The sequence below is a fragment of the Macrobrachium rosenbergii genome, chromosome 55 (genome assembly GCF_040412425.1).
Source record: "Macrobrachium rosenbergii isolate ZJJX-2024 chromosome 55, ASM4041242v1, whole genome shotgun sequence".
NCBI lineage: Eukaryota > Metazoa > Arthropoda > Malacostraca > Decapoda > Palaemonidae > Macrobrachium > Macrobrachium rosenbergii.
Window position 1 is genome coordinate 83,942,961 of NC_089795.1, and position 22,202 is coordinate 83,965,162.

The following is a 22,202-nucleotide window of genomic DNA, read 5'->3' on the forward strand; positions in this document are numbered from 1 at the left end:
GTATCCCTCTCATTTATCTCTGACTGAGAGAAAACCGCACTGAGAGAGAGAGAGAGAGAGAGAGAGAGAGAGAGAGATCCCTCCCCCACTAAGTTTCCTCTCGAGTCATTCCTCTGCGTCTTCTCTCTTGTAATTCGCTCTTATCTTTCCTCTTTACTTCACAATCGCCATTATTCTATCCCTCCCATCTTTCTTTCACTGAGAGAGAGAGAGAGAGAGAGAGAGAGAGAGAGAGAGAGATCCCTCCCCCACTAAGTTCCTCTCGAGTCATTCCTCTGCGTCTTTCTCTTGTAATTCGCTCTTATCTTTCCTCTTTACTTCACAATCGCCATTATTCTATCCCTCCCATCTTTCTCTCACTGAGAGAGAGAGAGAGAGAGAGAGAGAGAGAGAGAGAGAGAGAGAGAGAGGGAGAGAGAGAGAGATCCCTCCCCCACTAAGTTTCCTTTCGAGTCATTCCTCTGCGTCTTTTCTCTTGTAATTCGCTCTTATCTTTTCCTTTACTTCACAATCGCCATTACTCCTCATCCCCCATTTTCTCACTGAGAGAGAGAGAGAGAGAGAGAGAGAGAGAGAGAGACCCCGCCCTCCCCTCGAGGAAGGCCCCGCCCCGTTTCTCTCTCCCTGTGCAGCCCGGGGGTTGTTGCATCGCCTTCGGCGCAGTCTCGAGCCAAGTTTTCTGCCATGCACACGACCGAACTTGATTAGATTTTTTTTATAACGAACTTAGTGTTTAAGGTTTAATTTATATTTAACGAAGTCATAAGTGTGCTTAAGTGTTTGTTATTATGTGTTTTTCTCGTATATTTATTACCAACGACGTCTTTAATAGTGTTTTAAATGTGTGTGTTTTCTGTTTGACTTTGTAGCGAATTAGGTGAGTGTTGCTCTCATTTCTTGTTGCTTCTTAAGTTTTATTTTTTTTAGATAAGATATTACATCGATAATATAATCAATTTAATCAGCAACTTTTACGTATTAACTGCTCACTGTATGTGTAAATACTTGTTATAAGAATGTCATTTAGGTAGCACTAGCTGCGTGCAAGTTTCACCCTCAGTGATTGAGGAATTTATTCCTTGTTAAAGGTTCTTAACCCCAAGCTAATAATCTATGAAATGCCCTTTGGTTGAGGCTTTGATACGCCCACGGACGAAACGTCGTGCAAGGACGGAACTTTGGGATTTGGGAAAGGGGTCATGAATGAGCCCAAATAATGACTAGCCTTCACGTAGGCCTACTTCATGAATCTAGACCTAAACTGATATTTTTCTTTCCCAGTCGGAACCATTTTCTAGGCCTGTAACATGGTTTACATTATGTTGGTCAGATTAGCCTAACACTGTTGATAAATTGTAGGTTATTGCTGAATCAGTACAAAATCTAGCATTAGAAAGAGACCCTCCAATGCTTAGGGCAGGCTGCTTGCTTGGTTGGCTTAGATTAAGCCAGCACGGGCTCTTGCCAAAAAGCGACCTGTAAGTGGGTTAAGGTGTTAGAAGGTATGTTGAGCCTAGAGGCCTGTTGTGGCCCATTGAGCGTCTCTTAGGCGACAGAAGTGTGCCAAGTTTTTTCATGCCTAGATTAATGGTAAGCTGTTCTTAACCGATATTATGTAGGCCTATGTTTACGTACCAGTTGACCGAAGTGCTTAGGCTTTATACGAGGCGGTCAGAAATTCTAGCATCAGTTTGGTGAGCTTACTACAATCAGTTTAGTCTTTTCCCTACGTATATAGCAAGATTTTGGGATGTCCGTCCATTTCATTTGGGGATGTCGCAAAACTGAAAGTTTTTCAAAGGATCTACGTAACTAGTTCATCGGTTTACTCACGTCAGTAATATCCTTCAAATGCAATGACACGCCTATGCCTAGACTGAACTAATGAGACACGGGCTTTTGCTGTCTTTTCCATGTTGTCTAGCCATATGCATAAATAGCAATCATGTTCCCTTTTGTAAGGCTTCGCTTGGACAAGTTCAATGAGTTAGTGGGTTTTCTCCTTAACGGCGGCCGAGGACATTCTACTAAGCTCTGAATCGCTGGGATAATCCTCCGGTCACCTTGGAATCTTCCGGATGTCAATGGGGAAAGGGGTCGAGATTACGATTGTTATTTCACGGTCACCTGAACACACACACAGGGACATATATCATTGTATCTGTAGTACCATAATGACTTCACAACTTCTCGCCTTTTTCACATTTCTTTAGATGTGCTTATCACTCACTACAAGCCTTGAATCTGAGTGGGGAATTAATGAAGAGGCTGCCTTTTTGTGGTGGCATTCAATCTCAGGAGCGTATGTAGGGTCGAATCTTACCACGCAAGGGTTAGGCCTAGTTAATTATAAATAGTAGATTTCATCTTCTAAATGCTTACGTTAAAACTGCCTAAATATTACACATTAAATCTGCTTAAAATAAAAGCAAATTAGATAATCAGATATGAACGGTAAAATAACGATCAAGGCTGAAAAATGTTTTAATGGTCATTATTCATAAAACAAAATGAATAGGGAAGAAAATGTCAGCATATACTTTAACAGTCATCGTGTAAGAAATATACATGGAAAGTAAAAAAAAAAAAGTATCTTGTAGATTTTTTATGTATCGTACAGATACAAGGATACACACATTGTATGTATGTATGTAAACGCATATGGATTAGGCCTAGGCTAACGGCTATCTTCCCTCGTCGAGATTTGAAAAACTTAATTTTCAAGATTTCGTTATGCTGGCTGTTAAACTTGTCCCCTATGGTCCATATAATTTAAGGCTTGCCTGTGCAGTACCCTCATACACCAAGTATGTGAATCATCTCTTTTGGCGCCTCAAGTTGATGTCTCACAATCATGCTCCCTGATGTCATCTTTAGAATTTTCCCGCCAAGTGGCTAATGCTGGTGGCAAAACTGAAGTTAGCACGGTCCTGCGTTAGTGACATCATTTTACCGAACAAGTGTGACTTCGGTTTTGCCATCAGTTTTTGAGTCAAGCGGGAAGAAGCTAAAGGATGTTTTAGAAAACGTGCCGGTGTCACAGCCAAGAAGCTGTGAAAGTTGACGTGGGTGGAAGTCAGGACGTAAGCTCTCATGCGCAGAGCTTGTACCCTCTGGGGATGTCATGTTTGTCTGCGATTTTGTCTATTTGTTTGCTTATATATATTGATAATCATTTTATGTTTCCTTCTCTCCTTTCATTTTCTTACATACTGACGTTGTATTCTGGGGAAGGTAGCATTGCCAGTTATAGGCCTTCTGTATAATATGAACATAAATGAGCATAAGGGCCAATGATTTTTTGTCCAGTTCAATTGAAGGCTTGGGGTTGCAGAATAACTTCAAAATATTTGGACTAACGAGGAATATTTTTTAAAGCAAACAAATCATGTGAGGGTACAGAGACACCACTTTCAGTATTGTATTCGTTATTGTATTAGTTGCGTGAGAATGAAAAAAATTCAGCGATCGTTAGATTGCAAAGCTTTATCAAAATTAAATATACAAAGATGAAAGGGAGAGAAGGAAAACAAACTGTTTAAACAATCACGGCCGCTGACATCTCGTGCTCTTCCTCGTGATACCAAGGTGGACTTCTCAGCACGCTATTGCCACAGTATTCCAAGGCTTGCAAATACGGTACTAATCTCGCCCTATTCAGTATATTTTTGCAATAGGTTTAAGGGAAACCGGTGACTTTTTTTTTTTTTTTGTATCGGAGAAGGTTGTATTGAATGTTCAGTGCTATTTGTTATCTTGGTTTGCGAAAACATCATTTGACTCTTAAAAGAATCAGTTATTGATAAGGGACTACTTGAAGAGGATTCTACTTTAAAAACCGTAACAGTTAACTTCGAGAATTAAGATAAAAGTCAAGTTCTCTCTCTCTCTCTCTCTCTCTCTCTCTCTCTCTCTCTCTCTCTCTCTCTCTCTCTCCTCGTATATCTGCACTATTAATAATCATTTTGCAATACGAAGTTTGCATAAGATTTGCAACTTGAATTTGGTACCTGAATGCTTTATGCAATATTCGAGTCGGCTCATAGTAGCATCGTTGACTGCAAGTCCTCGATATCTGTGTTCGTGTACACTTGGATGTATACTTGCCTGCACTGACACACTGAGTTTGTGTATATACCATCACCTTCACATATAGCATATATACAGTATATATATATATATATGTGTATATATATATATATATGTGTATATATATATATATATATATATATATATATATATACTATATATATTGTGTGTGTGTGTGTGTGTGTGTGTGTGTGTGTGTATAGGTATGTATGTATATTATGCCATTTCCCTTAATGGGGAATCCGTAGAGAAGAAATTCTGTAAAAGGTCATTGCCACATTCATACCTTCACCGCCAAATAAGGGATGAGTCCCACAAAGGGTGCTCATAACTAGTACTTTGAACCCCTACATAAACTACCATAATCACTTTGTGTGTATATATATATACACAGTATATATATATATCACACATCCCAAGTTGCTCCTCTATACGATAGTGCTCTACAAGAACTACTTTACACCACTTGCTTTTAGATCAGTCCTGATTGAATATTTGAAGATAGAAGCAGACACTAGTCCTTGAGAAGGCATGACTCATACTCCGCTCCTTCTCCCTCGCTTTCAAGTAGGAGCTCTGGAGGTGGAGATCAAGTAAGAAGGTCGAGCGCAGAGGAGCTGGACTTCATGATATGTGAGAGATGGCGTAGGACGCATGAGAAGAGGATGATGATAAGGAACCACTGGGGCTTCAAGGTTATGAGAGAGAAAGAGAGGGAGAGACTAGGGCGAGTTGAATAAAGCAAAGTAGTAACAACTGGTAGTCGTTATTGAAAGTTCTTCATGGCAGAGAGAGAGAGAGAGAGAGAGAGAGAGAGAGAGAGAGAGAGAGAGAGAGAAAGTAATAGCAACAAGTGATGGGAGTTATTTATGTTATATATTGTAAACAGCCAAATAAAGATTGAAGATAACAGTATACACTGTAATAAGATTTTCCATGGACGAGATACATACATACATACGTATATATATATGTATATATATATATATATATATATATATATATATATATATATATATATAGTGTTTTTGGATGGAGTTGAATTACTTCAAACTTTGACATCTTAACAAAAGTTATCATTACTGAACGTAAACAAATAAAGTTAAAAAAATCGCATAAAGTTGTGTGGATACGCAGAGTGAGACAGATAATTATAATTCGTCCACGAAACTCCCAAAACACGCAGCAGAATAACCACACACAATCGCAAACAAAAACACAAGTCACCGAGGCCTTGGAATGCTTCTCCCTTTCCCCTCTTGTTATATACAAGGAAGAAGAAAGACGTTACCATTTGAAAATTCGCTATAATGAGGAGGAGGTTCAGTCAAGGGGGTCCTTTGTGACTCTCGGTCCTGGCGCGCTTTTCATAGCCTAGCTTATGTGTGGTACATGATTACGTTTTATCCGTTTCTATTCAAAGGTTGATGCTCATTTATTTACATGGAAGTTTACTGGACATCTTACAAAATATGAATGTCTTTTACTATAATGCGACTGTACACTATGAAGATTACACTTTCAACCATACGAGTATATTTCAGATACTTCTGTATCCCTGCTCACAGGTGAAATGTAACAAAAACATGTTATTGTTAATAGTCAGAGGTAGATGAAGGAATTAGCCATATTATATAATTATCTTAGTTACTGTCATTATTATTACCAACCATTATAGCAACATTTAATATCTGTTGTCAGTATGATGAGATTTTATTCATGGCGAACGGTAAGTCGGCTTATGTGTTAGAAAAGATTCCTATCAGTTCTATTATCTGTTCGTTATCTCCATAGCAAAAGATTATTTTTTATGTGAAAGCCGACGGAACAGACAAGTCAAGCCACTTACAAAGTCCCTGAACACGTACAATTAACATTAAGAAATGTTGCTATTGATTTTGTATAACTTGCAATATCAGAACAAAGCAAAAGAGACAAAGTAGATATTTCCTGTTTGCAATTTTCTCTCATAGGATAATAGGTGGCTGGAGTTCTTTCTTAAATTCAAACAGCTTCGTAGTTCATGCACGTGTTTGTTGCATACAGACACCTACGGAATTATGCACGTGCTTGTTACGAACCACTGCACAGCACTGGTTTGTATATATTAACAGGAACAGCTCTCCGTAGAGGGGTACTGCCGTCAATGCACCTCATGCGGTGCACTGTAGGTGTTACTTATGGTTCTTTGCAGTGTCCCGTCTGCCTCTAGCTGCAACCCGTTTCATTCTTATTGCTGTACCTCCGTTCTTGATCCCTTGCTTTCTTCTTACTTTCTACCTTCTAACAATTGATTCATGGTGCACCTGCGAGGTTTTCCTCCTGTTACACCTTTCAAACCCGTTTTACTGTTAATTTCAGTTTCAGTGCTGAATGACCTCATAGGTCCCAGCGCTTGGCCTTTGGCCTTACTTCTATAATCTGTTTCGTTCAACACGAACAGCTACGCGGCTTTGCACTCGTTTGCCACAAACGGATTGCGAACGTATTTGTTAACACAAATGGGAACATTTAGCTGTTGCACGGTACATAGCTCGAGCACGTGTTTGTACACGCAAACAGCTTCACAGCTCGTGCTCGAGTATCTTGACACAAGACATCGGCACAAGCTTGAGTGCGCGTTTGTACGTTTAAACAGATATTCGTGTTTGTTTTGCAAACATCTACCCATGTGAACGTTTACTTGTAACGGAAACATTGTAAACTTCGAGGATCAAGCCGTGTGTTTCCACCAATAACTGTTCTCTTAATGTGAACATTTTCTTATTGGCGTTGGTGGAAGGCCAAGAGTGGTCCCATGTAGATACTTGCAACCTCATACTGTGTCTTATCTTTTTTGTTGTTTTTCTGTATTTATTGCTCTTAAGCTAGTAGTGAACACGAATAATAAAAAAATAGTTGTTCTTCCTCCGCTCAGCAGGGACTTCAACCAAGTCTGATTTTGTTTCTTGCAATCGTTCGTGGTCACTCAGTTCCAAGCAGTTCCTGTCGTATTTTAGTGATGAAAAGCACGGGATTATTAACATTACCAGTATTTGTTTTCGTTATTATTGCTAACATTAGGAACCTATAAATATTCCCCGTGGAGTATGAACATTTTCATAGGCTTTCTACAGTTCACCCATAGAAATGCGGTGAGGGCAAGGCATATGGGAAAATGGCGTGACATTTCACAGTTGGGAAATGGGAGCGTTTACACACACACACACACACACACACATATATGTATATATATATTAAGAAATACGTTATGGGTTACTTCATTATTATTAGAAACAGTCGTTGTCGACAGCACAAGGAATCGTCTTTTTATCTACGTGGGAACTTTAGTGATACAATTAATGACTAATAATAATAAAAATAAGAATGACAACTGCTATGGGAACGATGCAAAAGTGATAATTTCACGAAAAGTAATAATAATCCTCTCTCACGACATCCTGGACATTAAGATGAAGAATCAAGTCCACAGCAGTTCTGATATTCAAGTATGCAAACACACGCGGACAACAAAACCAATGTAGATTTTGTTTATATAACACCAGTCATCGAATGTTGAATTTCTTAACTAACCATCTACTGCGCATTACTTGGCGATGGCAGGAGAGAGAGAAGCGAGGATGTAACGCGTTTTGCGGTTTCCGTATTATCTGAATCACAGGCATCTTTTATCCTCGTAGGAAGATTGTGTTACGCCCTTCAAAAGGATCGTTCCAAGGACCTGACGTGGGATGACAAAGGTCTGGTACCTTCTCCTGTGGTATCCTTGAATTTTGTGTGACATGCTGTTGGCGCTATTGCTCCGAGTGTTTTCTGGTAGAACATAATATATATTTTCCTGAGAAGACTCCATGTCGCATGAAACAGCAGCAGTATAATTCAGAAATACAGAAATATAATGACTGAAATAGGTAGTAGAACTCTGAGGTTGACTGGTATAAATGTTAATTCTCATAACTCATCAAACAAATTACACTGCTGCCTAACAATCTTCGACATAAACAGTTCAGAACGTTTCAGAACAATATGCGATAAATCTATTCATTAATAATCAGTTTAAGAATACATTGCAATTTTCTCGGGAACTTTCTGCTCGTAAAATCATTCTTCATTTATTGAAAACAATTTGCTGATCCAAGGACTTCAACTGCCACCGTTGACATTTATAACACCAACCTTCGCAATCATCTCGTAGATAAATATCCGTTTCTTGCAAAAACTATCCGTGTAGGAGACTTGCTAGCGCGCCACGTATTGGGCTTTTGAGTTCGGTCAAGGGAAAACATCCCTCTCATTCATGTAATATTACAAAGAATGAGATTGTGTGTCATGAGGAGAAGGAAATAGAAATATTTTTCTGTCATTCGTGAGAAGTATGGAGTCACTGTGTTGACACATGGAAGCATAACGAAGCTTTGTATATGTGAACAGACATTTATATATATATATATATATATATATATATATATATATATATGAAAATTGTGACTAGTCTTGTGTACAATACATTTACAAAAATGCAATTCATCTTCATAACAAATAAAGTACTTTTGATAAACCGGGTTCATGCAATTGCGAAATTGTCACTGGACATCACAGCATAAATTTTTAGTTGTATATATATAATATATATGTATATATATATATATATATATATATATATATATATATATATATATATATATATATATATACAAATTATGAAGTACCGCTTGTTTTTGTTCTCATGAAGTATAGTAACTTCAGAACATTCCCCGTTGCTCACTGAAATTCTTATTAAAGAATCATTATCGCTTGTTCGCAAATGTCGTTCCGAAACTTCCTACAAAATTACGAAAAAGCCACGAAAGAATACTTCTGGTGGGTTTACGAAAATCTCACGAAAATTCCCAGTTCTAATTTACGAAGTATTGTTCCTTTCCTCTTTTTATGAAAACTTCCCGTAACTTCCTCTAACTTTCTCTCTGATTTACGAAAATATTTCTGAGAGCTACTCTTCACTGTTAGGAAAACATCACGAAATACTCGCTCTTTTTAAAGAAAATACAGCTGAAATACGCTGGATGTGAGAATGAGTCACGCATGAGAAGGACAAGAGCAAACGCCCGCATTTCAATTGGCAGTTTGACAAAACTTGTGAGGTCATGTGGACGGTCGTGTCCTTAACTTGTAATTGGTATAACTTGCTTTCAGAGCTATTTACCTGACATGATTTAACTGAAAGTGAAGCAAGGTCATTTTTAAAGAGGGTGATATATATTTATGTCCTTAATCTGATAGGCCTGTTACTGTATAACTATAAATTTCTGTCAATACAGTTTGACAAATTGAGCAAGTTTTTCCTTTGTCGGTTTCCGTTATGATCGAAAAAAGTAGATATTTAGACTGCGTTCACATTTCTTCATCACTTACATACTATTGAGCGCACTCTCGCAATAGGAATATTAAGTTTTACTCCAGACCGTTTTGTGTTTGATACCATTTTTCCGAAAGGAGAAATGAAAGTTAAATTTAGGGGTGAGTTTTCACCACACCAGGTGTTCAGCTTCTGTCTTGGCTCCCTCCATCCTCAAACAACCCTGCTTTATGCATAATAACCTAATTTTAAATTAGACGTTCCTTTTAGTCTCGGCCGGAGAACCCGGATGTATTGAATGTCTTCACTTATTTTTTGAGTGGAAATTGCATTACGTATACTGCCAGATTCGTGGCTGGACAGGAGTACGGTACAAGGATTCTCCTTGCATTTTAATACATTTTTATCTATGTATTAATGTATTTTTTTCTTTTTAACAAGTGAGATCTCTTCTGTCTATATTTCTCTGTACCTTCTCCTACTTTTAATGAGCACCAGATTCTTGGAAGCTTGAATTTCAAGTCAGTGGCCATGGTGGGAATGTTCCATATGAATAGGGTTCATCTTCTGAATAATAATAATAATAATAATAATAATAATAGTAGTAATAATAATAATAATAATAATAATAATAATAATAAGGTAGAACATGGCCTGGATGTGTTAAGTGTGAATGTGGGCCTCAGCATCATTTTTGCACGAGCTTATTGTGGTTGCAAATGTTAGTAGATGTCTGATGTACTGCCACTGTCATTTTCTCCTTGGAACAAACGCCACTGTCCGGCGTATCCGGCGGTGTTTTGCATCACTCGGAGGAAGCTAGAATCTTGTGTATTCTTGCAGCTGTAGTTAGTATAGGTTGTACCTTTGATTGAATAAAATAGACCGGGTTTAGCAAGCTACTCTAGGAATGGCACAGTTAATCCCTTTACTCCTGTGTATTCGGAAATGGGAAGCACAAATAAAAAAAAGTCCAAAGGAGTTGAAATAAGCGGAAAACTTCATACGGATAAGGCCATTTTCAGTCAAAACCACAAGGGTTGACAACTTGCATAACCCTATATGAGGCAGTCAGAATCTCAGTGTTTCCGTGATTGTTACAAATGAAGTCTTTATATTTTTAAGTTTTGCTTGTTTAAATATCATCTATTCCTTAACGCTCGTAGAAACATATATTAATTTTCTCAATTATATCCTCTGAGTTGTTAATAGAGAAATAAAATCGAATGGTATCCAAAGATGTCTCAAACTTCACCCCATGTCTGTGAAGTACATTTGACAAATCCTTTTTGTAAATAAAAACAGGAATGGACATCAACTTTCTTGGGGCACTCCTCTTCGTAATGTTTCATGAAATTACTAAGAATTTGAAATACGTACACATTACTTTCCCAAATGCAAGTAGTTTTACATCTTCCAGGAATACAAGGGAATAAAGCAAGAACTTTTGTATCCATTTTTCAAGATTTGCGCCTGATATCTACCGTTAAAACGCATTTTGGTTACCAGAACATACAAAGAACGCTGGTCAAATACTTTCAGTCTTGGTCACTCAGGTATCGTTTGGGGTTGTAATTTTAGAACGTGCTGATAGAAGCCCTTCTTGGCTTGTACCTTGGTGAATATCACATTTGAATATTGAATCTTTCAGTCTTCTTGGATGTTTTATCATGTCTTGTCTTTATTATCAATGACAGTGAATCCATTGTTTGGCAGTGTCGACCAGGAAATTGCTCTTTTGTATAGATTTTCTTAAATAAATTTATATGCTGTAGCCTACGGCATTTATATGTTTGCATTTCCCCTTTGTGCTTAGTTTATTTCATTTACATTAAGTCATAATCAGTATCCTGCTTTTCTTCAGTTTTTTTTTCTATTCTACTGTGGGGATACTCACTGTGAGGTACTGTAATGTTGCTAGTCAGTAAGCCCGCATCTCGCAAGGGGGGAAGCTGTGGGAAGAATTGCATCGAAACCCGAGACATTGTTTACATGGCCTTGTTTGTATGATGCTGGGGAATAATCTATCCCGACTCCATCCAACACTTGGCCTTTTGGTTTCGTCTGCAGAAGTTCTTCTCTTCTTTAGGAAGAGGTTTCATTTTATTTTATTCTATTCAGTTTTGCAAATCAGGCGGTTGGGAGAACTTGATCTTGTGATGACAGAGGTTGCAGGGGTCTATATAACGTTTATAAAGTGTGTATGTAACTAGTTGATACATGGATAAAAAAGGTAATTATGCAAGCTGCATTCATTTTTAATTCTTCAGTTACTCGTCTCCTCTCTTCTCTTCCTCTTTCCCTGAAATTCCTCGCCTCTCTCATCACAAGAATATTTTCTTCATTTGGTGTTTTAAGAAAACATTACTCATATATTGCAGGGTAATTCTGTTTCCCTCGGATTTTACTAATCGGAATACTTAGCTTTCATCGTTGTTCTGTCTGTATATTTGATAAAGAAGCTCTCTCTCTCTCTCTCTCTCTCTCTCTCTCTCTCTTCTCTTTCTCTCTCACAACAGAAATGAAGCCAGCACCCCGAGGGTCGAGTAGGAACAGTCTCCCCTCATGGCATAGCCATCATCATCATCATCACTCCTTTATAAACTCTTCCTTCTAATACCTCCATCCCTCCCCACCCCGCCTTTCTTCCCACCTTTCACCCTGACCCCCTGGGAACCCTTACCCTCTCCCATCAGCCTGCCTCCCTTCTGCTCGTCCGTCCATGTTCTCCTGACGTGTTTCATACCGCACTCGCCCTCTTCGGCTTCTTTTTATGCAGACGAAGTGACTAACGTAGTCTGCGGAGAGGCTAGATAGAAGCTTAGTAGGTGTGATGTTACAAGTAAGGTGAAGAGAGAGATAGAGAGGGTGAGGGGGGGGGGGAAGAGAAAGAGTTGGGTGACTTGGTGTTGAATTTGCTTTGGCGACTGTACATTGACCGATTGTTTATACGCAGTACCTAACAGTTCGTACTACTCGCATTATGCTTCTGTATGACGGGATAATTTAGACTGCAGAGTCTTTCATTTGCAAAATAAAATTTACAAAGTACTAACTTTCGAAGATATACAGTCTTCTTCATCAGGTACCGATGCACTGTATGTTTTCGAAAGCTGGTACTTTGTAAATTGTACTTTGTAAATTAAAGAATCTGGAATCTAAACCATCCCGTCTTATTGAAGCCTAACACGAGTAGTATGAATATATACTGTATACACAGTGAAGTTGTATGGCTATTTCGTTTGTACATATTTGCTATGTAATCTCATTGATAGTTTGCTTTAATTTCATTTCTGTGTGAGGTCCGAAAAAAAAAACAAAAGATTTAAGTTAATTTTGGTTCCAATAATAGAGCAGTGGAAAAATACAACTACCTGAGACAAAATTAATGATATATGAAAGCATGATGAATTGCTTTCTTGCGGTCATTTAACTTAAATGCCGGAGGTAGATTGCAAGTTCCCGGTAAAATTTCAACAATATTACGTGAAAGTTCCGGCAGTTACGCTCTTACCGTAATTCCACTTTCACGCTTTAAGCAAAATGCAGCTCACATCATCCTACCTTTCATTGCGTGCAGGAAATTTACATTTGAACGCCCCTTCGGGCTTTTGTCCCCTGATCTCTTAATCAGCCTTTTCCTGACCACTTCCTTCTTTGAAAGCTAGTTTATTGCGGCGCTATCTGGGGTTCAAATCTGACTTGGCGCGTTCCATTCCTTCCGCAGCCGAGATTCGAAACAAAAATCTTATCGGATATTACCCAGCGGCGAGACTGGGGAAGTCTTTGTGTCGGCATTGCTTTGTTTTGAAGAGCAGTGACCACCGCCTCGGTCAGTTTCCTTGTTAAAAAGTTGAAAAGGAGTGGTTGACTTGGGAGGGTGCGTGTTCTTAAGTTCTTCCTTCCTGTTAAGGACGTGTTGCTATTAGGGACAGTTATTTTTGTCTGGGTAAAATTATGAATCACGGAATTCTCTCTCTCTCTCTCTCTCTCTCTCTCTCTCTCTCTCTCTCTCTCTCTCTCTCTCTCTCTCTCAGCCGCGTAATCCAATATATATGCATTCTTGTCTTAGTAGCATGAATGCATATGCAATTTAACAGTATGTAAGCAATTCACATTTTTTATAAAACAATAATTCACCTGTTGACACTGAATATATGTGAGCGTACCTCACATTAGTTATATTTGTATGTTTTTGTTATCACTATAGTCGTGAGTATATATGTCGTTCGTGTATTTTTATGTAACCTTTTTTTTCAACAAAAACCTTCGCTATCTAAAATTTCAATAGAGATTACAAACTAAGAATTCTTATTTGGACTTTGGCTTTCTTTGGATACAAACTTTAGATGTTAAGTAAGAATGAAAACAGATTATTATTATGGCATTTGTTATGAAGTAGGATGCCAAAGTGCCCATACTGGATGTATAAGACGTGTAAAAGATGGTAGGAGACCTGACAGAGAGAGAGAGAGAGAGAGAGGGAGATTTGTTAGGGATGGCTGATAAAAGAAAGAAAAATAGATTGGGCAGATATTGGTTGGGTGGGGAAATATTGAAAACATTTATGATCCCGAGGGTCACCCATTCTGATGAAGGATGAATGTATGGGGAGTGTGAGGACAGAAAATTATTTATGAATACCATATGTAAAATGGACTCTTGAAATTCAGCAATACAGACACATACAAATATATTATGTATATATATATATAAAATGTATGCATTTGTGTGTATGTTGTGTGTGTGTGTGTATATATATATATACATATTATATATATATATTTATATATATTATATATATATATATATATATATATATATATATATATATAATAATATATGTGTGTGTGTGTGTGTGTGTGTGTGTGTGTCTGTACCATACATTCTTATATTAACTCTTATTTTCATGTCAAACTGTAAAACTTTATTTCCTTTCTCTCTCTCTCTCTAACTCTCTCTCTCTCTCTCTCTCTCTCTCTCTCTCTCTTTTATTGCTTTTGCCTGTCACGCTTTGACTAGGACAAAACAAACAAGGTCGACACGGAGACATGGTTGGGTAGGAATAATTTAAGGTGCTTAATCCAACACACCCTCTTCGTCGTTTATTAAGATGCGACGATCCATGTGCCCGCGTTGTGAAATCATCTGCGCGTCTCTGGTGTTTGTATTGAGGTACTGAATTTTTTATGTATGATTCGTAATTGCTGTTTATGTGTGTATATGTGCATCTTCTGATATTTGATTTTTGTAATGGTATTTTATTCTAATTCCCTCCGTGCTGTCTTTTCCGTTCAGTGGTTTATTTATCTTTAATATTTTTACTTTTCGTATCTGTATTTCATTCAAATTCTATATATGTGTTTTTTTTTCTACCCGTCAGCGTTTTACAATAGACAAATTTTATCAACCTATTGTTTCGAAATGAATTTAGGCATATTCAATTATTTATCTTTCTATTTGTGGCTGTGACGTATGTATTTAAATAGTTTTTACGTAACGCAGATGAAAATGTTTCCAAAAGAGCTTAATGCGGGTGGAATATGCCAACGTATATAACGAGGTAGCGCACAAGTTATTACCTACTAGAGCTTCAATTAATGCGCCTCAACGAGGTAAGATTACGGGGAACCATTCTCGTAAAAAAGCGAGGCGTTGTCTCATTAATGAAACTTCCGCGAAGTACAAAAACCCTTTTGTACTATCACTTCCCTCGGAGTAAGCCGACGGGAGGTACTCCTCGCAGCTGACCTATTTCGTCACTGAACGAATCGCTAGGAGGGAGCCAGGGAGGTGGGGTGGATCGCGAATCGCTGTGAGGGCCTCGGAGATCAAATGATGAATCACTGGGAGAGTCTTCGGATCACAAACCGCAGGAAGGAGGCGCAGAGAGAATCGCGAATCGCTGGGAAGCAACAGAAAAGATTACGAATCACTTGGAGAGTGTCCGAATCACAATCGGCAGGAAGGAGGCGTAGAGAGAATCGCGAATCGCTGGGACGCACCTGTAGAATAAAGTTACGAATCAGCGAGAGAGGGTAATCAAATCTCAAATTGCTGGAGGTTGACGCAGAGTGATTCGCGAATCACTGAAAGGGCGGTGTTGTGAAAAGAATCGGGAATTGCTGGGAGAGGGTTGTGAAGTGAATCACTTGTCAATGGGATGAGTTGTAGAGCAAGTCACGAATTATTGGGTATTAAAGCCAATTAAAAATCATTGGTAGAATCAAGAACAAGTCATGAATCTTCCAACGGATTCGTGGAACTAATCTTGAAATGCTGTTACATGTATGTGAATGGTACTTTAGGGGAAGGAGTAGTGAAATGAATTAAGAAATTGCTCAGAGAAAGTCACGGAAGTCTTTAAAATCATTGAGGATTGTAGAACAATAAAGGGAAGGGTTTTGGAATTAGTCACAAATTACAGAGCCTTGCCGAATTAATCAGTAAGGGAGCGATGAAATAAATCACAGTTCACTGATTGAGGTACTGTGTAAGCGATCAAGTTATTAAAAGAATCACTGATTATCACTAAATTAATTACTGTAATAAAATCACAGGTGAAATGAATGAATCTGTGGTAGTCGCTGATTGAATGAATGACACGAAATGAAAGATTCTCATGAACAAAGTTTTACAACGAACCATTAGGACAGAGTTACTGGACGAATTACCGAGATAGAGGTAATGAAGGAATAGTCAAGATAAAGTCACTGAAGGAATGGCAGAGATAAAAAATAAATCACCAAGCTGAAGCCATCAAAGAAATTTTTGGGATAGTCACTGACGTATTAATCAAGACAGCATCAATGAATGAGCCACTGGGGCAGTTTTAGCATGATTCATCAAAGCCAAAATTTGCAATGCACCATGTAGTCAATAATTTTTACTGCAATATATCTGCAATAAGTAGACAATATATTTTCTATTCTGGTCCAAAATAACTGCACCAAGCAGCCTAAATTTTGCTCTGCAAGATAACTTTAGTTAATTAATATGCCCCAAGTTATACGCTACGTCAAAATGATTGCGCTAAATGCCCATAGTTTTATTCTATACTGGTGCAAAATGACCGTGCATCAAGAAGTTAGCATTGCTTATTAGTGCTTTGCACCAAACAGTCACCATTTTTCAATGCTGGTGCAATTATTATTGCACTAAGTTGCAAACAAATATTCTGGATTTGTGCCAAGTACTTTGTACTAAATAGCAAATATTTATTTAAACTGGTGGACCAGGTAGCCCATATTTTTTCCACATTGGAGCAAAATAACTAGAAAGCAGTGTCCAATATTTTTTTCTACATTGGTACAACATAACTTTGAATCAAGTAGCCAGTATTTTTTTTACGATGGTGCAAAATAATTAGAAATCGCGTAACCCATATTTCTTCAACAGTGGTATAAAATAACTAGAAATCAACTAAACAATATTTTTTCTACACTGGGGCAGCATAAATGAGTCACCAAAATTTTTCTACATGGTACAAAATAATTAGAAATTAAGTAGCCAATATTTGTTGTACATTGGTGCTAAATAACTAGAAATCATGTATCCAATATTGTTTAAAACATTGATGCAAAATAACTAGAAATCAAGTAGCCAGTATGTTTTTCCACATAGGTGCAAATTAACCAGAAATCAAGCAGCCAGTATTTTTTATACGTTGGTGTAAATTAACTAGAAATCAAGTCGCCAATATTTTTTCTACATTGGTGCAAATTAACTAGAAATCAAGTAGCCAATATTTTTTTTACACTGGTGCAAATTAACTAGAAACCAAATAGCCAGTATTTTACATTGGTGCAAATTAACTAGGGACCAAGTAGCCAGTATTTGTTCTACATTGGTGCCAAATAACTAGAAATCAAGTAGCAAGTGTTTTTTCTAAACTAGTGAAAAATAACTAGAAAGCAAGTAGCCAATATTTTATTATACATTGGTGCAGCATAACTAAGTAGCCAGATTTTTCTGCATTGGTGCAAAATGATTAGAAATCAAGTAGCCAATATTTCATTATACACTGGTGCAGCATAACTAAGGAGCCAAATTTTTCTACATTGGTGCAAAATAATTAGAAATCAAGTCGCCAAAATTTTTCCTGATTGGTACAAATTAACTCTAAATTAAGGAGCCAGTATTTTTTTTCTGCATTGGTACAAAATAACTAAAAATCAAGTAGCTAATACTTTTTCTATAACTGTGCAGATTAACTCGAAATCAAGTAGCCAATATTTTTCCACTGAATTGGGGCAAAATAAGCCAAATAGCCAGCTAGCTTGTTAGTTTTCTGTAAAAGAAAACTATTGTTCCGGCTTTGTCTGTCCATCCGCACTTTTTCTGTCCGCCTTCAGATCTTAAAAACTATTGGGGCTAGGTGGCTGCAAATTGGTATGTTGATCATCCACCCTCCAATCATCAAACATACCAAATTGCAGCCCTCTAGCCTCAGTTGTTTTTATTTCATTCAAGGTTAAAGTTAGCCATAATCGTGCTTCTGGCAACGATATGGGATAGGCCACCACCGGGCCGTGGCTTAAGTTTCATGGGCCGCGTGTCCAAGGGCATTATACCAAGACCACCGAAAGATAGATCTATTTTCGGTGGCCTTTATATACTAAACTTTCGGCATTTTTTACTTGTTTTTACTTGTTTTAATTACACACGGTCGTGAGTGTCGCGCTACAAAATATTTAATTTTCACCACCCAAACTGCTCTTGGCTATACCGCGTTCAGGACACCATTTCTGACCGGTACTATGATTGGTGGCGTCGCCCATGTGGCTACTCCTTGGAAAGTTGGGTGGCGAGATGCTACTAAGTGCCAGCAAACGTGCTCACGAGACACTGCCTTGACGAGGTGATGAGGACATTCAGGAGGAATAATTATGACGAATTTCAGTGCGCGGGTTAACGGGAGATAAATCATTGTGATATTTAAATATATATACCCTAGATAACTTTGTTTTTATCAGTTGTTCCTTACTGAGGAAGAATAAAAGCATATTGACAAATTTTATAATAATAATACTAATTTGTGTAACAAAAATCCACAATTATATAGTAAATTGTATTTCTATGTAAAAGACAAAAGCAAAGGCTTTCGAACACCGTTCCTCATCAGTGTTTTCTTAACAACACTGATAAACACTGATGAGGATTGAAAAATCTTTTGCTTTTATTTTCTTTACACAGTAGCAAAGTTACTAATTATATAATTGGATTTTTATTACACAAGCTACTTTTTCAAGATTACGAATTTATAACCAATAATAATAATAATAATAATAATAATAATATAATAATAATAATGTAGTGGTCATGACATGAGGGAACAAAAATTATATTCTAGACTTGGCGTACGTGTTTCCTTGGCATAACCAAATAATTTACTTTTTAAAATGTATTCGTCGTCGACTCTGTGCGAACTGGCAGTGACCTGAATTTGGAAAAGGTTGTCAAGGTGCATTTTCCATTTAACGAACAAGAGCCCGTGTTAAAACGACATCAGTTTAATTTAGCGCAAAGAAGGGATGTTGTTGCCATTCTTGCTAAGGTGATTCTCGAGTCACGTGTCGCTTGTGATTCCTGCGAAGGTTTACATTCTTTCTTGCTGAGACACGGAAAATATGCCAGCGGGAGAGAGAGAGAGGAGAGAGTGGGTGAAACTGTTCAGGAAGCTAGTAAGAATATGGTGATTGTTATTAAATATGTGCTAAGCTATGGGGAATAACAGGTTATACCGGCATATAGGTTCCATTCTCCAGTAAGAAGGGATTGCCTTGGTCGAGAGAAACATACACCAACTAATACTATTACAAATTGTTGAATACAAATTATAATTGATAAATGTATTTCTTATTATTAAACAATATTTACCAATGAAAGGGAAAGTAGGCGGACAGAACTATTGAAAAGCGGGGGGTTATTTGCGCTATATTATTTACATATTTATAAAGAAACTGCAAACAACAGTGCTTAACTACTGCACAAAATGACTTTCTAGCCTTTTATCAAAAACCGTCAGTGAATTTAAGATATATGTTTCATTTTCTATAACTTTACAAAGTGAAGTTGTCAGTTTATCGTAGCATAATAAGAACGGGCGTATAATTATAAAGGTTTGATTTGATGGATTGACTGATGGCTGCTAAAACTGGCGTTACAACATCTCGGTTATTGACCCCGAATTATCAAGGTACGATCTTGCATCCAAGATCCGGTCAACATGAAGTGGGTTACACTTAGGAATCTATTTGGCTTTTACCTATTTTAAGTGCTTTTGTTCTGTGGACCCTTGCTATTTGGGTCAGTGGAATATGGACTGTTAAAATGTGTGCGTACTGTTAGCAATGGAAATGTCTGAATAACAATGTCTGCAATGAACTGCGTTCATAACCACGAAACAGTATGGAACTGACTGTCCAAGTGAAGAACAATGTGGTTTGCAGGGGTCAAAAAAGGTTAACGAAGTAAAGTAACCAGGTGTGGTAATTCAGGTAACCACTAGACCACCTTAGTTTTGTGTGTATATACAGTATATATATATATATATATATATATATATATATATACATAAATATGTATGTATGTATAACTGTATATATAGTTCATAAATATATATATGTATGTGTGTGTAATAACCGTAATGCAGTCGTAGCTTCTCAATTTCTTCATAACCTTTGGATACTCTCGTCGCTAAAAAGCCTAATATCGAAATGGAAGAATTACATACGTAGCTGGTAAAACGTGACTTCTTATATATATATATATATATATATATATATATATATATATATATATATATATATATATAGTATATATATATATTGTACTGTACAGTATATACAGTTTATAATAATCATTTTGATTTCCACAACAATTCTCTCATTGCTTTCCATTTCGGATTCTCGCTTCCTCGATTGCACATTTGCTTATCTTGGGTGGTATTTCGCTTAAGGGCGAACATCCCATTGCATTGGAATCCTGTGGTTGGCCAGCCCAGCTATCAACACAGTCTCAGGAGGATCACTTCGACGTGTTGGGACAGCTGTAGTGTGTCTTGCGCACTTGTGTACTATTACTGGCTCTCTTTCGTTGTTTGTAGATCCCAAATGCAGTTTTGTGTGTGTTTTTTTTTTAACTTGAATACACGTTACATTGATATGTAACGTGGCATATAGCCTAGTTGATTTTTAGTTTTGCATATGAGTATTATATTTCCAGGAGATTTTCTTTGCAGGTTTCTTGGTCTTTGAAACTTGTTCCAAACGACTATGTGCGCATTATAAGTATAATGATGATTATATGAAGAAAAGTATCAGGAGGGGTAGGTCATCGTAACTTGATTGACAAAAAGCATAAGTAAAAGGCCATACATAATACGCATTCCAAATTAAGTATGAAAGAGATTCTTGAAATGCTTTTAGATACAGCTGAAGAGGACTGGTTAGAAAACACAGAAAACTAACTCCTATTGTCTTAATTATTATTTCCAGGGTAACTAATATTATTATGAACTTTTATAAAATAAAAAGTATCGTACATTTTCAGAATCGACAAGGCTCGCGAAGCTTTTTTTTTTTTTTTTTTTTTTTATGCAGTAACTCGGTTAGGCTACCTTTGTCTATAGACTCGCGGTGTACGCGTTCCATACAAAACGAATATGCAAATGCTTGGAAGAGTTCGTGAGTGTGGTCTGGTGTGTCCGACATTCGCTTAATGTGTGGGTGGTACCGTAAACTGAAACTGGCACCTTCCACCCCCCCCCCCACAACCCGCCTCAACCCTTCCCTCCCAGACACCCAAAAGGTTAGCCCCGTCAACATCTTCCTGTTGAGCAAATTCTTGCTGTGGAGTAGGCTACACCTTTTGAAAGTCGTTTTTGATCCTTCTTGAAGTGATGCATTCTAATATTATCATCGATTCTTTTCCCAATTAGACTCTTTTTTGCTTTCAGTCAATGTTATTTCTTTCTTCGTTTGTTCATCTTGCTTCTCTCGAAGCTTGAGGTTCATTTGTTTTAAGTTTTTTTACTATTTTTGTCGATTTGTGCCTTTGGACTGTAGTTGATTCCGTTCACTTTCTTCCTCTTAGTGGTTTTCCAATTTACAACTTAGTAACTTTTTTACGGTGGGCATTTTATTGATCCCATGTAATTGCAGTGGGCATTTTGTTGATCCCTTATAATTACGGTGGGCAATTTACTGATCCCATTCAATTTCTTTTTAAAGCTGTGCAGAATAATGCTCAGTACTGAAGCTGGCGTTCAGTTTTTTTAAGTACTAAATACTACCCTGATTTTTCGAGATTGTGTTGTGCTTCCTCAAGCAAATTATTGGGTCTTACCGAAACAAAAACGGTGAACGTTGCGAAGTTATCATTATGTACTAATCACCTAAGTCCCTAGGGATGGCTTTAAGGCAGTCCTTCAATTGTAGGGTCTTCTCAGGTCATCTTCGGTATCTGTGGCTGATAGTTATGGTAGATTTAAAAAAAAAATTTCCCTTACACTGTTTTGCTACAGTTCTCAGGAAAATTATATGTGTTTTCGAAACATGAACTATCCAGGTCTTGAGAAGATGAAGATGTATGAATTCAAATACAATCAATCTTACTAAATTTTTCCTTGTAAGTGTAACACACACATATAAATATAAATATAAATATAAATATAAATATAAATATAAATATAAATATTAATATATATATATATATATATATATATATATATATATATATATATATATATATATAT

General features: G+C 37.2%; 1 protein-coding gene across 1 annotated transcript in view; it reads left to right on the forward strand.

Annotated features, from left to right (window-relative positions):
- Window positions 1–626: 626 nt before the first annotated feature.
- The window catches only part of LOC136835542 (flagellar attachment zone protein 1-like), a 406,052-nt gene continuing 384,476 nt past the window's right edge, over window positions 627–22,202 (forward strand). The window contains exon 1 of the mRNA XM_067099190.1: window positions 627–877. The gene's annotated coding sequence lies outside the window, so the exon portion shown is untranslated. The remainder of the gene's footprint in view (window positions 878–22,202) is intronic.